Source organism: Eurosta solidaginis, unplaced genomic scaffold (genome assembly GCF_040869045.1).
Source record: "Eurosta solidaginis isolate ZX-2024a unplaced genomic scaffold, ASM4086904v1 ctg00001320.1, whole genome shotgun sequence".
Classification (NCBI taxonomy): domain Eukaryota; kingdom Metazoa; phylum Arthropoda; class Insecta; order Diptera; family Tephritidae; genus Eurosta; species Eurosta solidaginis.
The window spans coordinates 56,236-76,808 of record NW_027137070.1 but is presented as its reverse complement, the minus strand read 5'-3'; positions in this window follow the sequence as shown (position 1 = coordinate 76,808).

Sequence of the window (20,573 nt, the reverse complement as noted above, 5' to 3'; positions counted from 1 at the left end):
TAACGATAGAACCTTGTATCAGCTTGTGGATTAATATACACATAAAAACCTACCATCTGCAAAAATAAAATCGATTCTATCTTGCTTGGTTCAATAGATATGGACACTTATCCCTTTTAGTCGGTTAACCCCATCCAGTATGAAGTAGAAATTGAACCGTTAGCGATAGAACCTTGGATCAGCTTGTGGATTAATATACACATAAAAACCTACCATCTGCAAAAATAAATTCGAATCTATCTTGCTTGGTTCAATAGATATGTATACTTATCACTTTTAGTCGGTTAACCCCGCCCACTATAACGTAGAAATTGAACCGTTAACGACAGAACCTTGTATCAGCTTGTGGATTAATATACAGATAAAAACCTACCATCTGCAAAAATAAAATCGATTCCACCTTGCTTGGTTCAATAGATATGGACACTTATCCCTTTTACTCGGTTAATCGAATCCACTTTGACGTAGAAATTGAACCGTTAACGGTACAACCTTGGATCAGCTTGTGGATTAATATACACATAAAAACCTATCATCTGCAAAACAAAATCGATTCTATCTTGCTTGGTTCAATAGATGTGGACACTTATCCCTTTTAGTCGGTTAACCCTATCCACTTTGACGTAGAAATTGAACCGTTAACGATAGAACCTTGTATCAGCTTGTGGATTAATATACACATAAAAACCTACCATCTGCAAAAATAAATTCGATTCTATCTTGATTTGTTCAATAGATATGTATACTTATCCCTTTTAGTCGGTTAACCCCACCCATTATAACGTTGAAATTGAACCGTTAACGATAGAACCTTAAATCAGCTTGTGGATTAATATACACATAAAAACCTACCATCTGCAAAAATAAAATCGATTCCATCTTGTTTGGTTCAATAGATATTGACACTTATCCCCTTTAGTCGGTTAACCCCATCCACTTTGAGGTAGAAATTGAACCTTTAACGATAGAACCTTGTAACAGCTTGTGGATTAATATACAGATAAAAACCTACCATCAGCAAAAATAAAATCGATTCCATCTTGCTTGGTTCAATAGATATGGACACTTGTCCCTTTTAGTCGGTTAACCCTACCCACAATAGATATGGACACTTATCCCTTTTAGTGGGTTAACCCCATCCACTTTGGCGTAGAAATTGAACCGTTAAATATAGAACCTTGGATCAGCTTGTAGATTAATGTACACATAAAAACCTATGACCTGCAAAAACAAAATCGATTCTATCTTGCTTGGTTCAATAGATATGGACACTTTTCCCGTTTAGTCGGTTAACCCCATCCACTTTGACGTAGAAAATTGAACCGTTAACGACACAACCTTGGATCTGCTTGTGGATTAATATACACATAACAGCCTATCACATGCAAAAACAAAATCGATTCTATCTTGATTGGTTCAATAGATGTGGACACTTATCCCTTTTAGTCGGTTAACCCCATCCACTTTGACGTAGAAATTGAACCGTTAACGATAGAAGCTTAGGTCAGCTTGTGGATTAATATACACATAAAAACCTACCATTTGCGAAAACAAAATCGATTCTATCTTGCTTGGTTCAATAGATATGGACACTTTTCCCTTTTAGTCGGTTAACCCCACCCACAATAGATATGGACACTTATCCCTTTTAGTCGGTTACTTTGATGTATAAATTTAACCGTTAACGATAGAACCTTGTATCAGCTTGTGGATTAATATACACATAAAAACCTACCATCTGCAAAAATAAAATCGATTCTATCTTGCTTGGTTCAATAGATATGGACACTTATCCCTTTTAGTCGGTTAACCCCATCCAGTATGAAGTAGAAATTGAACCGTTAGCGATAGAACCTTGGATCAGCTTGTGGATTAATATACACATAAAAACCTACCATCTGCAAAAATAAATTCGAATCTATCTTGCTTGGTTCAATAGATATGTATACTTATCACTTTTAGTCGGTTAACCCCGCCCACTATAACGTAGAAATTGAACCGTTAACGACAGAACCTTGTATCAGCTTGTGGATTAATATACAGATAAAAACCTACCATCTGCAAAAATAAAATCGATTCCATCTTGCTTGGTTCAATAGATATGGACACTTATCCCTTTTACTCGGTTAATCGAATCCACTTTGACGTAGAAATTGAACCGTTAACGGTACAACCTTGGATCAGCTTGTGGATTAATATACACATAAAAACCTATTATCTGCAAAACAAAATCGATTCTATCTTGCTTGGTTCAATAGATGTGGACACTTATCCCTTTTAGTCGGTTAACCCTATCCACTTTGACGTAGAAATTGAACCGTTAACGATAGAACCCTGTATCAGCTTGTGGATTAATATACACATAAAAACCTACCATCTGCAAAACTAAATTCGATTCTATCTTGATCTGTTCAATAGATATGTATACTTATCCCTTTTAGTCGGTTAACCCCACCCATTATAACGTTAAAATTGAACCGTTAACGATAGAACCTTAAATCAGCTTGTGGATTAATATACACATAAAAACCTACCATCAGCAAAAATAAAATCGATTCCATCTTGCTTGGTTCAATAGATATGGACACTTGTTCCTTTTAGTCGGTTAACCCCACCCACAATAGATATGGACACTTATCCCTTTTAGTGGGTTAACCCCATCCACTTTGGCGTAGAAATTGAACCGTTAAAGATAGAACCTTGGATCAGCTTGTAGATTAATATCCACATAAAAACCTATCATCAGCAAAAACAAAATCGATTCTATTTTGCTTGGTTCAATAGATATGGATACTTATCCGTTTTAGTCGGTTAACCCCATCCACTTTGACGTAGAAATTGAACCGTTACCGATACAACCTTGGATCTGCTTGTGAATTAATATACACATAAAAACCTTCCATCTGCAGAAACAAAATCGAATATATCTTGCTTGGTTCAATAGACATGTCGGTTAACCCCACCCACAATAGATGTGGACACTTATCCCTTTTAGTCGGTTAACCCTATCCACTTTGACGTAGAAATTGAACAGTTAACGATACATCCTTGGATCGGCTTGTGGATTAATATACACATAAAAACCTATCACGTTCAAAAACAAAATCGATTCTATCTTGCTTGGTTCAATAGATGTGGACACTTGTCCCTTTTAGTCGGTTAACCCCACCCACAATAGATATGGACACTTATCCCTTTTAGTGGGTTAACCCCATCCACTTTAGCGTAGAAATTGAACCGTTAAAGATAGAACCTTGTATCAGCTTGTAGATTAATATACACATAAAAACCTATCATCAGCAAAAACAAAATTGATTCTATCGTGCTTGGTTCAATAGATATGGATACTTATCCCTTTTAGTAGGTTAACCCCATCCACTTTGACGTAGAAATTGAACCGTTAACGATAGAAGCTTAGGTCAGCTTGTGGAGTAATATACACATAAAAACCTACCATCTGCGAAAACAAAATCGATTCTATCTTGCTTGGTTCAATAGATATGGACACTTTTCCCTTTTAGTCGGTTAACCCCACCCACAATAGATATGGACACTTATCCCTTTTAGTCGGTTACTTTGATGTATAAATTGAACCGTTAACGATAGAACCTTGTATTGAACACTTATCCCTTTTAGTCGGTTAACCCTATCCACTTTGACGTAGAAATTGAACCGTTAACGATACATCCTTGGATCGGCTTGTGGATTAATATACACATAAAAACCTATCACGTGCAAAAACAAAATCGATTCTATCTTGCTTGGTTCAATAGATGTGGACACTTGTCCCTTTTAGTCGGTTAACCCCACCCACAATAGATATGGACACTTATCCCTTTTAGTGGGTTAACCCCATCCACTTTAGCGTAGAAATTGAACCGTTAAAGATAGAACCTTGTATCAGCTTGTGGATTAATATACACATAAAAACCTATCATCAGCAAAAACAAAATTGATTCTATCGTGCTTGGTTCAATAGATATGGATACTTATCCCTTTTAGTAGGTTAACCCCATCCACTTTGACGTAGAAATTGAACCGTTAACGATAGAAGCTTAGGTCAGCTTGTGGATTAATATACACATAAAAACCTACCATCTGCGAAAACAAAATCGATTCTATCTTGCTTGGTTCAATAGATATGGACACTTTTCCCTTTTAGTCGGTTAACCCCACCCACAATAGATATGGACACTTATCCCTTTTAGTCGGTTACTTTGATGTATAAATTGAACCGTTAACGATAGAACCTTGTATCAGCTTGTGGATTAATATACACATAAAGACCTACCATCTGCAAAAATAAAATCGATTCTATCTTGCTTGGTTCAATAGATATGGACACTTATCCCTTTTAGTCGGCCCATCCAGTATGAAGTAGAAATTGAACCGTTAGCGATAGAACCTTGGATCAGCTTGTGGATTAATATACACATAAAAACCTACCATCTGCAAAAATAAATTCGATTCTATCTTGCTTGGTTCAATAGATATGGACACTTATCCCTTTTAGTCGGCCCATCCAGTATGAAGTAGAAATTGAACCGTTAGCGATAGAACCTTGGATCAGCTTGTGGATTAATATACACATAAAAACCTACCATCTGCAAAAATAAATTCGAATCTATCTTGCTTGGTTCAATAGATATGTATACTTATCACTTTTAGTCGGTTAACCCTATCCACTTTGACGTAGAAATTGAACCGTTAACGATAGAACCTTGTATCAGCTTGTGGATTAATATACACATAAAAACCTACCATCTGCAAAAATAAATTCGATTCTATCTTGATTTGTTCAATAGATATGTATACTTATCCCTTTTAGTCGGTTAACCCCACCCATTATAACGTTGAAATTGAACCGTTAACGATAGAACCTTAAATCAGCTTGTGGATTAATATACACATAAAAACCTACCATCTGCAAAAATAAAATCGATTCCATCTTGTTTGGTTCAATAGATATTGACACTTACCCCTTTAGTCGGTTAACCCCATCCACTTTGACGTAGAAATTGAACCTTTAACGATAGAACCTTGCAACAGCTTGTGGATTAATATACAGATAAAAACCTACCATCAGCAAAAATAAAATCGATTCCATCTTGCTTGGTTCAATAGATATGGACACTTGTTCCTTTTAGTCGGTTAACCCCACCCACAATAGATATGGACACTTATCCCTTTTAGTGGGTTAACCCCATCCACTTTGGCGTAGAAATTGAACCGTTAAAGATAGAACCTTGGATCAGCTTGTAGATTAATGTCCACATAAAAACCTATCATCAGCAAAAACAAAATCGATTCTATCTTGCTTGGTTCAATAGATATGGATACTTATCCGTTTTAGTCGGTTAACCCCATCCACTTTGACGTAGAAATTGAACCGTTACCGATACAACCTTGGATCTGCTTGTGAATTAATATACACATAAAAACCTTCCATCTGCGGAAACAAAATCGAATATATCTTGCTTGGTTCAATAGACATGTCGGTTAACCCCACCCACAATAGATGTGGACACTTATCCCTTTTAGTCGGTTAACCCTATCCACTTTGACGTAGAAATTGAACAGTTAACGATACATCCTTGGATCGGCTTGTGGATTAATATACACATAAAAACCTATCACGTGCAAAAACAAAATCGATTCTATCTTGCTTGGTTCAATAGATGTGGACACTTGTCCCTTTTAGTCGGTTAACCCCACCCACAATAGATATGGACACTTATCCCTTTTAGTGGGTTAACCCCATCCACTTTAGCGTAGAAATTGAACCGTTAAAGATAGAACCTTGTGTCAGCTTGTAGATTAATATACACATAAAAACCTATCATCAGCAAAAACAAAATTGATTCTATCGTGCTTGGTTCAATAGATATGGATACTTATCCCTTTTAGTAGGTTAACCCCATCCACTTTGACGTAGAAATTGAACCGTTAACGATAGAAGCTTAGGTCAGCTTGTGGATTAATATACACATAAAAACCTACCATCTGCAAAAATAAAATCGATTCTATCTTGCTTGGTTCAATAGATATGGACACTTATCCCTTTTAGTCGGTTAACCCCATCCAGTATGAAGTAGAAATTGAACCGTTAGCGATAGAACCTTGGATCAGCTTATGGATTAATATACACATAAAAACCTACCATCTGCAAAAATAAATTCGAATCTATCTTGCTTGGTTCAATAGATATGTATACTTATCACTTTTAGTCGGTTAACCCCGCCCACTATAACGTAGAAATTGAACCGTTAACGACAGAACCTTGTATCAGCTTGTGGATTAATATACAGATAAAAACCTACCATCTGCAAAAATAAAATCGATTCCATCTTGCTTGGTTCAATAGATATGGACACTTATCCCTTTTACTCGGTTAATCGAATCCACTTTGACGTAGAAATTGAACCGTTAACGGTACAACCTTGGATCAGCTTGTGGATTAATATACACATAAAAACCTATCATCTGCAAAACAAAATCGATTCTATCTTGCTTGGTTCAATAGATGTGGACACTTATCCCTTTTAGTCGGTTAACCCTATCCACTTTGACGTAGAAATTGAACCGTTAACGATAGAACCTTGTATCAGCTTGTGGATTAATATACACATAAAAACCTACCATCTGCAAAAATAAAATCGATTCCATCTTGTTTGGTTCAATAGATATTGACACTTATCCCCTTTAGTCGGTTAACCCCATCCACTTTGAGGTAGAAATTGAACCTTTAACGATAGAACCTTGTAACAGCTTGTGGATTAATATACAGATAAAAACCTACCATCAGCAAAAATAAAATCGATTCCATCTTGCTTGGTTCAATAGATATGGACACTTGTCCCTTTTAGTCGGTTAACCCCACCCACAATAGATATGGACACTTATCCCTTTTAGTGGGTTAACCCCATCCACTTTGGCGTAGAAATTGAACCGTTAAATATAGAACCTTGGATCAGCTTGTAGATTAATGTACACATAAAAACCTATGACCTGCAAAAACAAAATCGATTCTATCTTGCTTGGTTCAATAGATATGGACACTTTTCCCGTTTAGTCGGTTAACCCCATCCACTTTGACGTAGAAATTGAACCGTTAACGACACAACCTTGGATCTGCTTGTGGATTAATATACACATAACAGCCTATCACATGCAAAAACAAAATCGATTCTATCTTGATTGGTTCAATAGATGTGGACACTTATCCCTTTTAGTCGGTTAACCCCATCCACTTTGACGTAGAAATTGAACCGTTAACGATAGAAGCTTAGGTCAGCTTGTGGATTAATATACACATAAAAACCTACCATTTGCGAAAACAAAATCGATTCTATCTTGCTTGGTTCAATAGATATGGACACTTTTCCCTTTTAGTCGGTTAACCCCACCCACAATAGATATGGACACTTATCCCTTTTAGTCGGTTACTTTGATGTATAAATTTAACCGTTAACGATAGAACCTTGTATCAGCTTGTGGATTAATATACACATAAAAACCTACCATCTGCAAAAATAAAATCGATTCTATCTTGCTTGGTTCAATAGATATGGACACTTATCCCTTTTAGTCGGTTAACCCCATCCACTTTGACGTAGAAATTGAACCGTTAACGATACATCCTTGGATCAGCTTGTGGATTAATGTACACATAAAAACCTATAACCTGCAAAAACAAAATCGATTCTATCTTGCTTGGTTCAATAGATATGGACACTTTTCCCGTTTAGTCGGTTAACCCCATCCACTTTGACGTAGAAATTGAACCGTTAACGATACAACCTTGGATCTGCTTGTGGATTAATATACACATAACAACCTATCACCTGCAAAAACAAAATCGATTCTATCTTGCTTGGTTCAATAAATATGGACACTTGTCCCTTTTAGTCGGTTAACCCCACCCACAATAGATATGGACACTTATCCCTTTTAGTGGGTTAACCCCATCCACTTTGGCGTAGAAATTGAACCGTTAAAGATAGAACCTTGGATCAGCTTGTAGATTAATATCCACATAAAAACCTATCATCAGCAAAAACAAAATCGATTCTATCTTGCTTTGTTCAATAGATATGGATACTTATCCCTTTTAGTCGGTTAACCCCATCCACTTTGACCTAGAAATTGAACCGTTAACGACACAACCTTGGATCAGCTTGTAGATTAATATCCACATAAAAACCTATCATCAGCAAAAACAAAATCGATTATATCTTGCTTGGTTCAATAGATATGGATACTTATCCCTTTTAGTCGGTTAACCCCATCCACTTTGACGTAGAAATTGAACCGTTAACGATACATCCTTGGATCAGCTTGTGGATTAATGTACACATAAAAACCTATGACCTGCAAAAACAAAATCGATTCTATCTTGCTTGGTTCAATAGATATGGACACTTTTCCCGTTTAGTCGGTTAACCCCACCCAGTATGACGTAGAAATTGAACCGTTAGCGATAGAACCTTGGATCAGCTTGTGGATTAATATACACATAAAACCTACCATCTGCAAAAATAAATTCGAATCTATCTTGCTTGGTTCAATAGATATGTATACTTATCACTTTATCACTTTTAGTCGGTTAACCCCGCCCACTATATAGTAGAAATTGAACCGTTAACGACAGAACCTTGTATCAGCTTGTGGATTAATATACACATAAAGAACTATCATCTGCAAAACAAAATCGATTCTATCTTGCTTGGTTCAATATATATGGACACTTATCCCTTTTAGTCGGTTACTTTGATGTAGAAATTGAACCGTTACCGATACAACCTTGGATCTGCTTGTGAATTAATATACACATAAAAACCTTCCATCTGCAGAAACAAAATCGAATATATCTTGCTTGGTTCAATAGACATGTCGGTTAACCCCACCCACAATAGATGTGGACACTTATCCCTTTTAGTCGGTTAACCCTATCCACTTTGACGTAGAAATTGAACCGTTAACGATACATCCTTGGATCGGCTTGTGGATTAATATACACATAAAAGCCTATCACGTCCAAAAACAAAATCGATTCTATCTTGCTTGGTTCAATAGATGTGGACACTTGTCCCTTTTAGTCGGTTAACCCCACCCACAATAGATATGGACACTTATCGCTTTTAGTGGTTTAACCCCATCCACTTTAGCGTAGAAATTGAACCGTTAAAGATAGAACCTTGTATCAGCTTGTAGATTAATATACACATAAAAACCTATCATCAGCAAAAACAAAATCGATTCTATCGTGCTTGGTTCAATAGATATGGATACTTATCCCTTTTAGTAGGTTAACCCCATCCACTTTGACGTAGAAATTGAACCGTTAACGATAGAAGCTTAGGTCAGCTTGTGGATTAATATACACATAAAAACCTACCATCTGCGAAAACAAAATCGATTCTATCTTGCTTGGTTCAATAGAAATGGACACTTTTCCCTTTTAGTCGGTTAACCCCACCCACAATAGATATGGACACTTATCCCTTTTAGTCGGTTACTTTGATGTATAAATTGAACCGTTAACGATAGAACCTTGTATCAGCTTGTTCATTAATATACACATAAAAACCTACCATCTGCAAAAATAAAATCGATTCTATCTTGCTTGGTTCAATAGATATGGACACTTATCCCTTTTAGTCGGTTAACCCCATCCAGTATGAAGTAGAAATTGAACCGTTAGCGATAGAACCTTGGATCAGCTTGTGGATTAATATACACATAAAAACCTACCATCTGCAAAAATAAATTCGAATCTATCTTGCTTGGTTCAATAGATATGTATTACTTATCACTTTTAGTCGGTTAACCCCGCCCACTATAACGTAGAAATTGAACCGTTAACGACAGAACCTTGTATCAGCTTGTGGATTAATATACAGATAAAAACCTACCATCTGCAAAAATAAAATCGATTCCATCTTGCTTGGTTCAATAGATATGGACACTTATCCCTTTTACTCGGTTAATCGAATCCACTTTGACGTAGAAATTGAACCGTTAACGGTACAACCTTGGATCAGCTTGTGGATTAATATACACATAAAAACCTATCATCTGCAAAACAAAATCGATTCTATCTTGCTTGGTTCAATAGATGTGGACACTTATCCCTTTTAGTCGGTTAACCCTATCCACTTTGACGTAGAAATTGAACCGTTAACGATAGAACCTTGTATCAGCTTGTGGATTAATATACACATAAAAACCTACCATCTGCAAAAATAAATTCGATTCTATCTTGATTTGTTCAATAGATATTGTTTAGGCCACCAGCCTAAATATTTCGGACCACCCTAACACGCACATTAGTTTTTATTATTATTACCGGTAACGGCTAACACCAGCCGAAAGCTAACTTCGAAGGGGAAAAACTCAACGAAAGTTAGCTATCGGCGGGTGCCGCGGACTTGTTCGCAGTCTTGGTCTTTCTTTCTATTTTGGAACGTCAAAGAGCCAGCAGCTAGCCCAAGGTGAGTTATCCAAACCAACCATTTTTCATTTTTTTTCTCAGTTGCGATTCTCATTATAAATAATATTTGAGATAACTAATTTTCCTACATGTGAATTTGCCAAGTGCATAGTAAAGGGTGCTGTAATTAATTCTCCGCTTTGTGGCGTTCTATATTTTTACAATTTAATATTTGCGATTGTTATTGAATCTAGAGTTCCAATTAATCACTTGCCTAAATTTAAATGTGCACATGCCCTGTGGATTTGAATTAATTTGAAATTGTTAAACCCCTTGCAATAAACAAAGCAAAGAGTGTCCCATTTAATATAGTGAATAAAATTGTTATTGTCTTGATACTAATTCGGTGTTTTATTTCTTTTATTTGCAACGCACACGCCCGACTTCCCCGGGTCCACTGCCCCGCAAAACATCGGTCCTTACGCGCGGAGGAAAGTAAAATTTGAGCATATTTTGTGACAAAAACCCAGAAAATAAAAACATTTGGGAAAGTTGAGAATTGGAAATTATAATTTACTTAAACATTAAAATCATCAAAACCAGCGAGACAACAAACCAATATAGCCGACCAACTCGTCATCTAGCACAACATTTTTGGCAACTCGCTATCACGCAACACACACTGCCATAAAATCATCACATCATACAATCTATTATAACATACAATCCATTGATCATCACAGGTCATAACATCATACAGTCCATTACAGTCAACAGCACATCATACATTTTCAATATCGCAGTACACTCGTCAAGTTCACATACAACATCCCACCGTTAATCACATCACATCATCTACGGCACATACAGTCCATTATTATATCATACAGTCCATTAGCTTCATCACACAACATCACAATCAAATTACTATAATATATCACATCCATTAGAATCATCATCATAACATCACATTCAACAGCCACAGTCCATTATTATCGCATACAGTACATTCATCACATCATCGTTATATCGCACTCACTCATACAGTCCATTCGCATCACATCGAAAACACATTATCATCACTTCACATCACACATAAAAACTTAAGGTACGTACGTGGTTGCTTGGTTTCACAAACCTTTTTTATGTACGTGATTCACGTAAAAAAGTGCACTCTGTGATTGATGCAAGGCAAAGCAAGTGAAATTGCTAAATTTCGTGTTTTTTAAGCACACAACGCCTTTTGACGATCGGGTAATTCCCCCCACCAGTGGTAAGGGTTACTCGACACCGCTCAAGGCAGACAGTCAGTGAATTTTTTTTAGTTTTTTTTCACACTCATCACTGCACTGTGTTGTACCCCCTCATCGTCACATACATTGACAAACTTCCCAGTCAGGAACCATAATTTCACTTGGTTGATAGCCTTAGCTTGTCTATCACAGAATTCACTTTGGTAATCAGTTTGCGAGCTGAAATATTACCAAAAGCCAAAAAGGATCACTACGTTGGGTGGCTAGTGGCTCATCACAATTGGTCACAAACACAATTTTATACTGATCGTTTTTATATTATATAGCTGTATGTTTTCAGCGTTTTTTTATAATAAATAATTAAAAGTGCAGTTGTCCACATTAAGTTGGATACACACATTTATTTTCTTATTTATATTGGGAAAGATACCCTGGTTGGCTACTCGGCGATACTCATCAACGTTCACATAACACCCTTTTGTATACACATTTAATCCTCGTCAGGATTTCTATCTGTGTTTCACATTAAATCCTCATTGGGATTTTTTATCTGTGGTTCACATTTTACACTATATCCACATTGGGATTACCATCTGCGTTTTTAATTTTTTTTAAACACGCTAAGTTTCAAAATATTTCTATCTGTGTCCAACACACCTGTTAAGACACATTAAATATTTGCAGACGATTCTCTTCTCTGCATCGCATATCACTGTAGACACATTAAATCCTTTCAGGACTTCTATCCGTGCTTAATATCACTTTGCACCGACTAGAACCTCAGGATTTCTATCTGTGCTGCATATCACTACATTTATATCACTTTATACACACTAAATCCTCGTCAGGATTTCTATCTGTGTTTATTTCCATATCACTGCATACACATTAAATCCTCGTCAGGATTTCTATCTGTGCTGCATATCACTACATTTATATCATTTTATACACACTAAATCCTCGTCAGGATTTCTATTTGTGTTTATTTCCATATCACTGCATACACATTAAATCCTCGTCAGGATTTCTATCTGTGGCTTGCACAATCCTCGTGAGGACTTCTATAAGTGGTTCATATCACCGGCCACATTACATACACGGCATAATTTACATTTGATTAAATTTTTGCTTAGCACTATTCACATAAGATTGCTATCTGTGTTAACACATTCAATCAGAATTCGTGTGTTCCTAAAGCTTTTACTTATACAGCGCAATCACAGCAAAAACGAAAACACTCTTATAATTTTTTGTTGTGGTTGCATTTACACCAAAGCCACTAAGTCGTTTACCTCCGAGCTCGACACCTTCAAAGAGACAAAATATTCAAATTAATAAAATCAATGGAGACTTATATTAGATTGGCTGATTCCATAGTGGAGTTTGAACAAGAGTTCAACTCCACCCCGGCCGAATCCCGGAGCAAGCACACTCTTGCACTACTGCAAGAGGAGCTAAGGGCACTATGGAAGAAGACCAAGTCCACATATGAAAGTCTTCTCAGCAATTCTGAACTGTCCAAAGACGAGCTCAGCTCATTAAGAAAGAAAAATAAAAGTTGCTTTGCATGCTACCTGCAATGCATGTCTGCTGTGGCGGCTGAAGCCGAAGCTATCACCCCACAGCCAGCGAAAGATGAAGCAAAGGAGGAAGACTCCTCGCGCCGTGGACATAAAATGCGGCTGCCGCCGTGTGACACCGATGTATTTAAAGGCGACTACCTCTCCTGGCCAGCTTTTCGAGATATGTTCACGGCGATATACATCCACAATACCGATCTGAAAGATGTCGAGAAATTATACTATTTGAAGCAAAAAACGCAAGGGGAGGCAAAAGAAATAGTGGGCAGGTGCTCATTAACAAACGAGGGTTTTGCAACCGCCTGGAAGAATCTAAGCGACAGGTACGAAAATAAACGTATCCTCGTCAACACACAATTAAAACTTTTATTTAATCTGACGGCAGTCGAGCAGGAGTGTGGAACATCAATTAAAAAATTGCAACGTGAGATCTACAATTGCATTTCTGCGCTACAATGTCATAATATTGACATCACAAATTGGGACGCAATCATAACTTACTTATGCTCCACAAAACTCCCTGAATCTACATTGGCTCTTTGGGAACAGACCGTAGAACGGAAGACAGATATCCCGAAATGGGAGGATATGGACAAATTCCTGTCCAATCGCTTCCAGACATTGGAGACGGTTTCCGATCTGAGGGGTAATAAAACAACAAAAACACCCAAAAGTCAGAGTTCGAATTCTAGGGAAAATTCTACGAAACTTGGGGTTTACCAAGCAAGCGTACCAAAGTCGGCATGTAAGATGTGCAACAGTACGGAGCACAAATTACGAAATTGCCAAAAATTCCGTAGGTTGTCCACGTCAGGCAAAATCGAATTTATCAAAAACAATAGTTATTGTCTGAATTGTCTGTCGGGTGGACACACCGTGACACGATGCACTAGCCAATTCAATTGCAGCACGTGCCACGCAAGGCACAACACCTTGCTCCATCTTCCGACAGCACAACCAAAGACAACTCCTCAAAGGTGGACTCAAAACGCCACCGACAATTCACCTTCAACCTCACAGCAGGCTAGGGCAAGGATGGAGTCTGAAAAAAGACAAGATAATACTAATAACGTCTCTTCGTGTCATGCTAACACCACTAAAGGGGTGTTATTAGGAACAGCGCGGGTTCATATATTTTATATTTTTATATATTTTATATTTTATATTTATTTATATTTCGGTCTAAAAAGTACAAACTTCCTTACAGACTAGTTAAAAATAGAGAAAAGTTCAAGCTTAAATTTATAAATGCTATTATTAAAGTTAAGAAGACCACTATATCGATTTGCTAGGTGTAAAGCCTTGGATATGGGTTCATTCAACGCGTAATTCGTTCGATGAGTTACTTCAACAAATAGTCTGGTGTGCCTTAGATCACGTGGTGGAATATATGAAACGAATAAATTAGATAAATCAGGGCAGTTTATATTACCGTTGATAACGTTATAGGCAAGCATGAGTGAGATACAAGTTCTACGGTCATACAAAGCCTGGAGTCCGAGCAATTTACGCCTGCTGATATATGATGGGAGGCCATCGGGCCAGTGAAGCATACGCAAAGCAATTTTGGTGAAAATTCTTTGAACTCTCTCAATTTTATGTGAGCTACCTTCATAGAATGGACTCCATATAATCGAGCAATATTCCAGACGACTTCTTACCAATGCCGTAAAAAGTGCCTTCAAAGTCATCGGATCCTTGAAGTCCCTGGAATTACGTCTAATAAACCCAACCATTGCAAAAGATTTGGAAATAATAAAGTCGATGTGACCAGAAAAAGAAAGTTGGTTGTCAAACATTACACCCAGATCTTTTATCTCTCGACAACGGTTTAAAGATCCAGCATTTAATTTGTAGTTGAAAAAGGTGGTAGTGACCCTTTTAGAATAGGAAACCACGCAGCATTTGTTAGTATTTAAAAGTAGGTTATTACTTGAACACCATTCATTAAAAGAATCGAGATCATATTGCAAGTTAATGCAGTCAGAAGTATCCCGTACGGTTAGAAAGAGTTTGACGTCGTCTGCAAACATTAAACATTTAGCAAATTTGAATTTTTGAGGTAGATCATTAATAAAAATTAGGAACAACAGAGGGCCACAGTGGGTTCCCTGTGGGATTCCAGACCAAGCGTTAATAAGCGCAGTAGACTGGTTGGCTCCGATTGACACAAAAAGCTTTCTATTCGATAAGAAACTTGAGAAGAACTTCAGCAAACTTCCGGTCACTCCGTACATCCCCAGTTTTTGCAAGAGTATAGAGTGGTCGACCTTGTCAAATGCTTTCGAGAAGTCAGTATAGATGACGTCTAGTTGCGCATGGTTCTCAAAGGCATCTACAATTTGGCTAGTGACTAAAGCCAGATTGGTAGAAGTAGACCTGCCAGGAAAAAACCCATGCTGACACTCAACAATAGCCTTGACTATGTAGTGAAACAATTTGCTATGAAGGATACTATCGAATAGTTTTGCCAGAGTACTCTGCTTAACAATAGGTCTGTAGTTGCGAATATCATTGCGATCACCAGACTTAAATACCGGATTTATGGAGCATAACTTCCAAGAGTCTAAAAATATCCCATGGTTCAAGCATCCTTGGAAAAGAATTGCCAGGGGTTCAGAAATTGTATTTGAACATAGTTTGAAGAATAACGGAGAAAATCCCTCGCTATCTGATTTCGGACTATTATTCAATTTTGAAATTGACAGAAATACATCTTCGGCTGTAATATCAAAAGAAGAAATTTGACGCGGAGAACCAGAGTAGAATGTCGGACTAGGTGAAGAGGTAGGATCTGAGTATACCTTCTGAAATAATTTGGCAAATAAGTTACAAATATCTACCGTATTACTGGACGATATACCGTCATACTCCATGCACGTCGGAAATCCGTTAGTCTGCCTCTTGGAATTAATCACCGACCAGAAACTAGATGGATTCGTCTTCAGTTTTGATTCCAGATTATTCATATATTGTCTAAACAAGAACTTATTGAGACAGTTAAAATTCAATTTAAGCCTGACAAAGGTAAGACGATCAGATTCACTCCTGCTCCTTTTATATTTCTTAAAGGCCTTACGTCTTTTATTTTTAATATTATTAAGTTTAGTATTGAACCAGGGTGGCCTGTTGTTCAGAATTTTCCGTTTTGGCGGAACAAAATTCGAGACTGCTAATGAAAGTCTTTGCTTTAAGAGCTCATAAGAAGCCTCAGGCCCATTAGCGGAGTCCAAGAAGGACCAATCAGTGTCGAGGATAAACTCGTTTATCGCTGGAGCATCAGCCTTGAAATAGTTATATTCTGAAATATTTACAACTGGGTTTTTATCAAAGCTATAAAACTCGAAATTTGCAACCAAAGCATTGTGATGTAAACTGTTTTCCAAGATTGGAGATAGACACTCCAGGCAAGATATTCTTAAATCATCAGATCCAAAAACGAGATCAAGGAACCTACCATTACTGTTTGGTTGAGTATTATATTGTTTTAATGTACAACGGGGTGAAATTTTCCGCCAGAGCGCTGATAGACTCTGGGTCCGAATGCTCTTTCATAACTGAAAGACTAAAGAAGCGAATAAACCTTCCGTCCAAACGTTTGCATGTGCAGGTGTCAGGAATAAATAATACACCATCTGCACAGGTAAAGGAATCATGCTCAATTAACTTAGGCTCGCTTACAGACCCCTTAGTAAGCATCCATACAGTGGCCCTAGTCCTGCCTCAATTAACAGGGGACCTTCCGACTTGCCAAGTGAGCGCAACGACTCGGCAAGCATTCCCTGATCTGATTCTGGCGGATAAGAGTGTCTTCATTAATGAACCAGTCGACCTCATACTTGGAGGCGATATTTATCCCCAGATCATACTAAACGGTATACGGAAGAACGTCCTAAATACGCTTTTCGCCCAAGAAACCGTCTTCGGTTGGATTTTAACCGGTCGTGCAGATGCACCTCACCCAACCAATACACGAGTATCCTTTTTCAATGAAATTAGCCTAGACAAGCAGCTAGCCGCTTTCTGGGAACTTGAAAACGTACCTACAAAAAAGGCCCTGACCGAAGATAATGCCTATTGCGAGGCACTATATAAAAACACAACGGAAAGGAATTCAGATGGAAGATATACTGTCGCACTTCCATTCAAACAAAGCTTCCCAAAAACCGTCTGTTTGGGCCCATCTCTCAAGAGCGTCTGCTCTCAGTTCTATCGGAACGAGACGCGCCTAGCCAAGACCCCGGCCCTACAGATGGAATACAATAGGGTACTGACAGAATATGTCACGTTAGGGCACATGACTAAGGTGCACACCGTAGTACCACCACAATCAACTGATTGATATTTCTTACCGCATCATGCGGTGATCAAAGAAGAAAGCACAACGACTAAAGTAAGGGTCGTATTCAACGCGTCGTGCCCGACATCCAATGGCATAAGCCTGAACGAGGTTCTACACACCGGCCCAGTACTGCAATCCGACTTAACAATACTGCTCCTCCGATGGAGATTCTACAAGTACGTCTTCAATAGCGACATTGAGAAGATGTACAGGCAAATTTGGGTAAAGGAAAATCAAACCCAATACCAAAGAATAGTTTTTCGACTCCAAGCAGAGGACCCTGTCAGCGTGTTTGAGCTCAACACGGTAACCTTTGGGGTAAACTGTGCCCCCTATCTAGCGATCAGAACCCTACATCAACTTGCTGATGACGTCGAGACGTCTCTGCCAACCGCAGCGCATATCTTGCGAAACAGTATGTACGTCGATGACGTCCTTGCAGGGGGACATAGCATCGAAGCAGCAATCGCGGCCCGCGATGAAATCACAGCTGCATTAAAGTCAGCAGGATTCCCTCTGCGAAAGTGGACATCTAACTGCAGTAGGATACTACAGGGCATACCCAAACCTCACAGGCTTACAGAAGACTTTCTGGAATTCAAGGACGCGAGCATGGTAAAAACCCTAGGCATCCGTTGGAACGCGCATTCCGACTATTTCTATTTCACAGCGAAACCAATCGAAAACCAAGACATCTTAACAAAAAGGGCGATCCTATCGGCCATCGCCAAACTCTTCGACCCGTTAGGCTGGCTTGCTCCAGTTATCATCGTAGCTAAGATATTAATGCAGAACATTTGGCTGGAGGGGACGGATTGGGATGAACCGGTATCCACAATCACTTTAGATCGGTGGCAAACCTTTATGCAGGAGTACCCCGCCATTAACCGGATTCGTATACCTCGGTGGGTGCACTTCACCCCAACCAACGATATAGAAATTCACGGCTTCTGTGACGCATCCGAAAAAGCCTACGCGGCTACGGTTTACGTGCGAGCTAAGATCAACGATAGGGCATACGTTAGTCTACTCATGGCGAAAACGAGGGTGGCACCAGTAAAAACAATTTCACTACCAAGATTGGAGTTATGCGGTGCCGTCTTGCTGGCTGAAACTTTGGAAAATGTGATGGAGAACCTGAACTTAGGCACATTTAACATGCACCTATGGACAGATTCGACCATCGTCCTCGCATGGATTCGAAAACCCCCGTGTTCCTGGTCAACATTTGTAGCTCACAGGGTAACGAAAATCGTCGAGAAGGTAGGAACTAAAGCATGGCATCATGTCGAGTCCGCATCAAATCCAGCGGACTTAGCCAGCAGAGGACTTCCAGCCACGGACCTAGTCGCCAACTCTTTGTGGTGGCAGGGACCTTCTTGGCTGCAAGAAGGCAAAGCAAAATGGCCATCTCAAGGCGAACAGGAGTACCACACAAACATCGAAGAAAAACGAGTACAAGTGCATGTAGCAACGAACATCAACAATAGCGAGGATATTCTTGATCGGTTTTCCGATCTATCAAGAGCGTTGCGGGTAATCTCCTACATTATACGATTCTCGAAAAGAACACGTCCAAAAACTAAAATGTCCTTTAAAGCAGAGTCTCACCAGATCTCGCCCGACGAAATCAAGGCTACGACTAGCCGCCTCATAAGGATATCACAAACCAACCACTATGCCGAAGAAATAAGCTCTCTGAGAACTAGGAAACCCATCGCTACCAAAAGCGAGATTCTCTCTCTAAACCCCTTTATCGACGAAGATAATGTCCTTCGGGTGGGGGGTCGCCTCAACGCATCCAGGGACGTTCCCGTCGACGAGCGTCACCCGATAATCCTCCCTTACGCCTGCCGACTCACCCGTCTCCTGGTCCAGTTTGTCCACACCATTTCCATACATGGCGGAAATCAACTAATGCTGCGGCTCCTACGCACGCAGTATTGGATACCTCGGGTCAAAAACATGATCCGATCCATCATACACAACTGCATGGCCTGTACGCTATTCCGCAAACGTTCCCCGACGCAGGGCATTTACCAACACCGGGGTGGATTTCGCGGGACCGTTTGACATAAAGTCTTACAGCGGACGAGGATGCCGCATGTCTAAGGGTTACGTCTGCCTATTCGTCTGCTTTGCGACTAAGGCGGTCCACTTAGAGGCGACTAGCGACCTCAGCACCGCCGCGTTTCTAGCAGCATTTAGTCGGTTTGTCTCCAGACGAGGATGCCCGAAAAACCTCTATTCCGACAACGGAACGAACTTTGTCGGTGCGTCGAGGGCTCTCCGCTCAGAGGTCAAGGCATTCCTCGTTGATGCGCGCAACCAAACCCTCTCTAAATATGCCCACCAAACCCTTACATGGCATTTCATACCAGCAGCTGCTCCTCATATGGGCGGACTGTGGGAAGCGGGAGTCAAGAGTTTCAAAACCCATTTCAAAAAGATCGCATCGGATCATAAATTTACTCTCGAGGAGTTTAGCACCCTCCTGTCTCAACTCCCGACCCCTGAGCCCATCTTCAAATGACCCGTCTAACCTGGAGCCACTCACCCCCGGGCACTTCCTAGTCGGGGGCCACCTACTAGCGCCACCCGAGATTGACGTCAGCGAGAATCGCGCTTCGCTCGTCAATCGATGGGAAAAACTTAAGGCGCTGCATCAAACCTTCTGCAAGCGGTGGAAAACGGAGTATCTCACCGAACTACAGAAGCGCGTGAAGTGGAAGCATCCACAATCGAATCTCAAACAGGGAGACTTAGTCGTCATTAAAGAGGACAATCTGCCCCCCAACGAATGGAGACTTGGTCGGATAGCCAACCTCCATTATGGCCCCGATAACCGAGTTCGAGTCGTCGAACTGGATACGGCAAGGGGACAAACCACCAGACCAATCACGAAATTGGTCCTACTGCCACCCTCCAGTGAGGGTGAGGGAGACTTGTAACTCCCAACCGCTCTA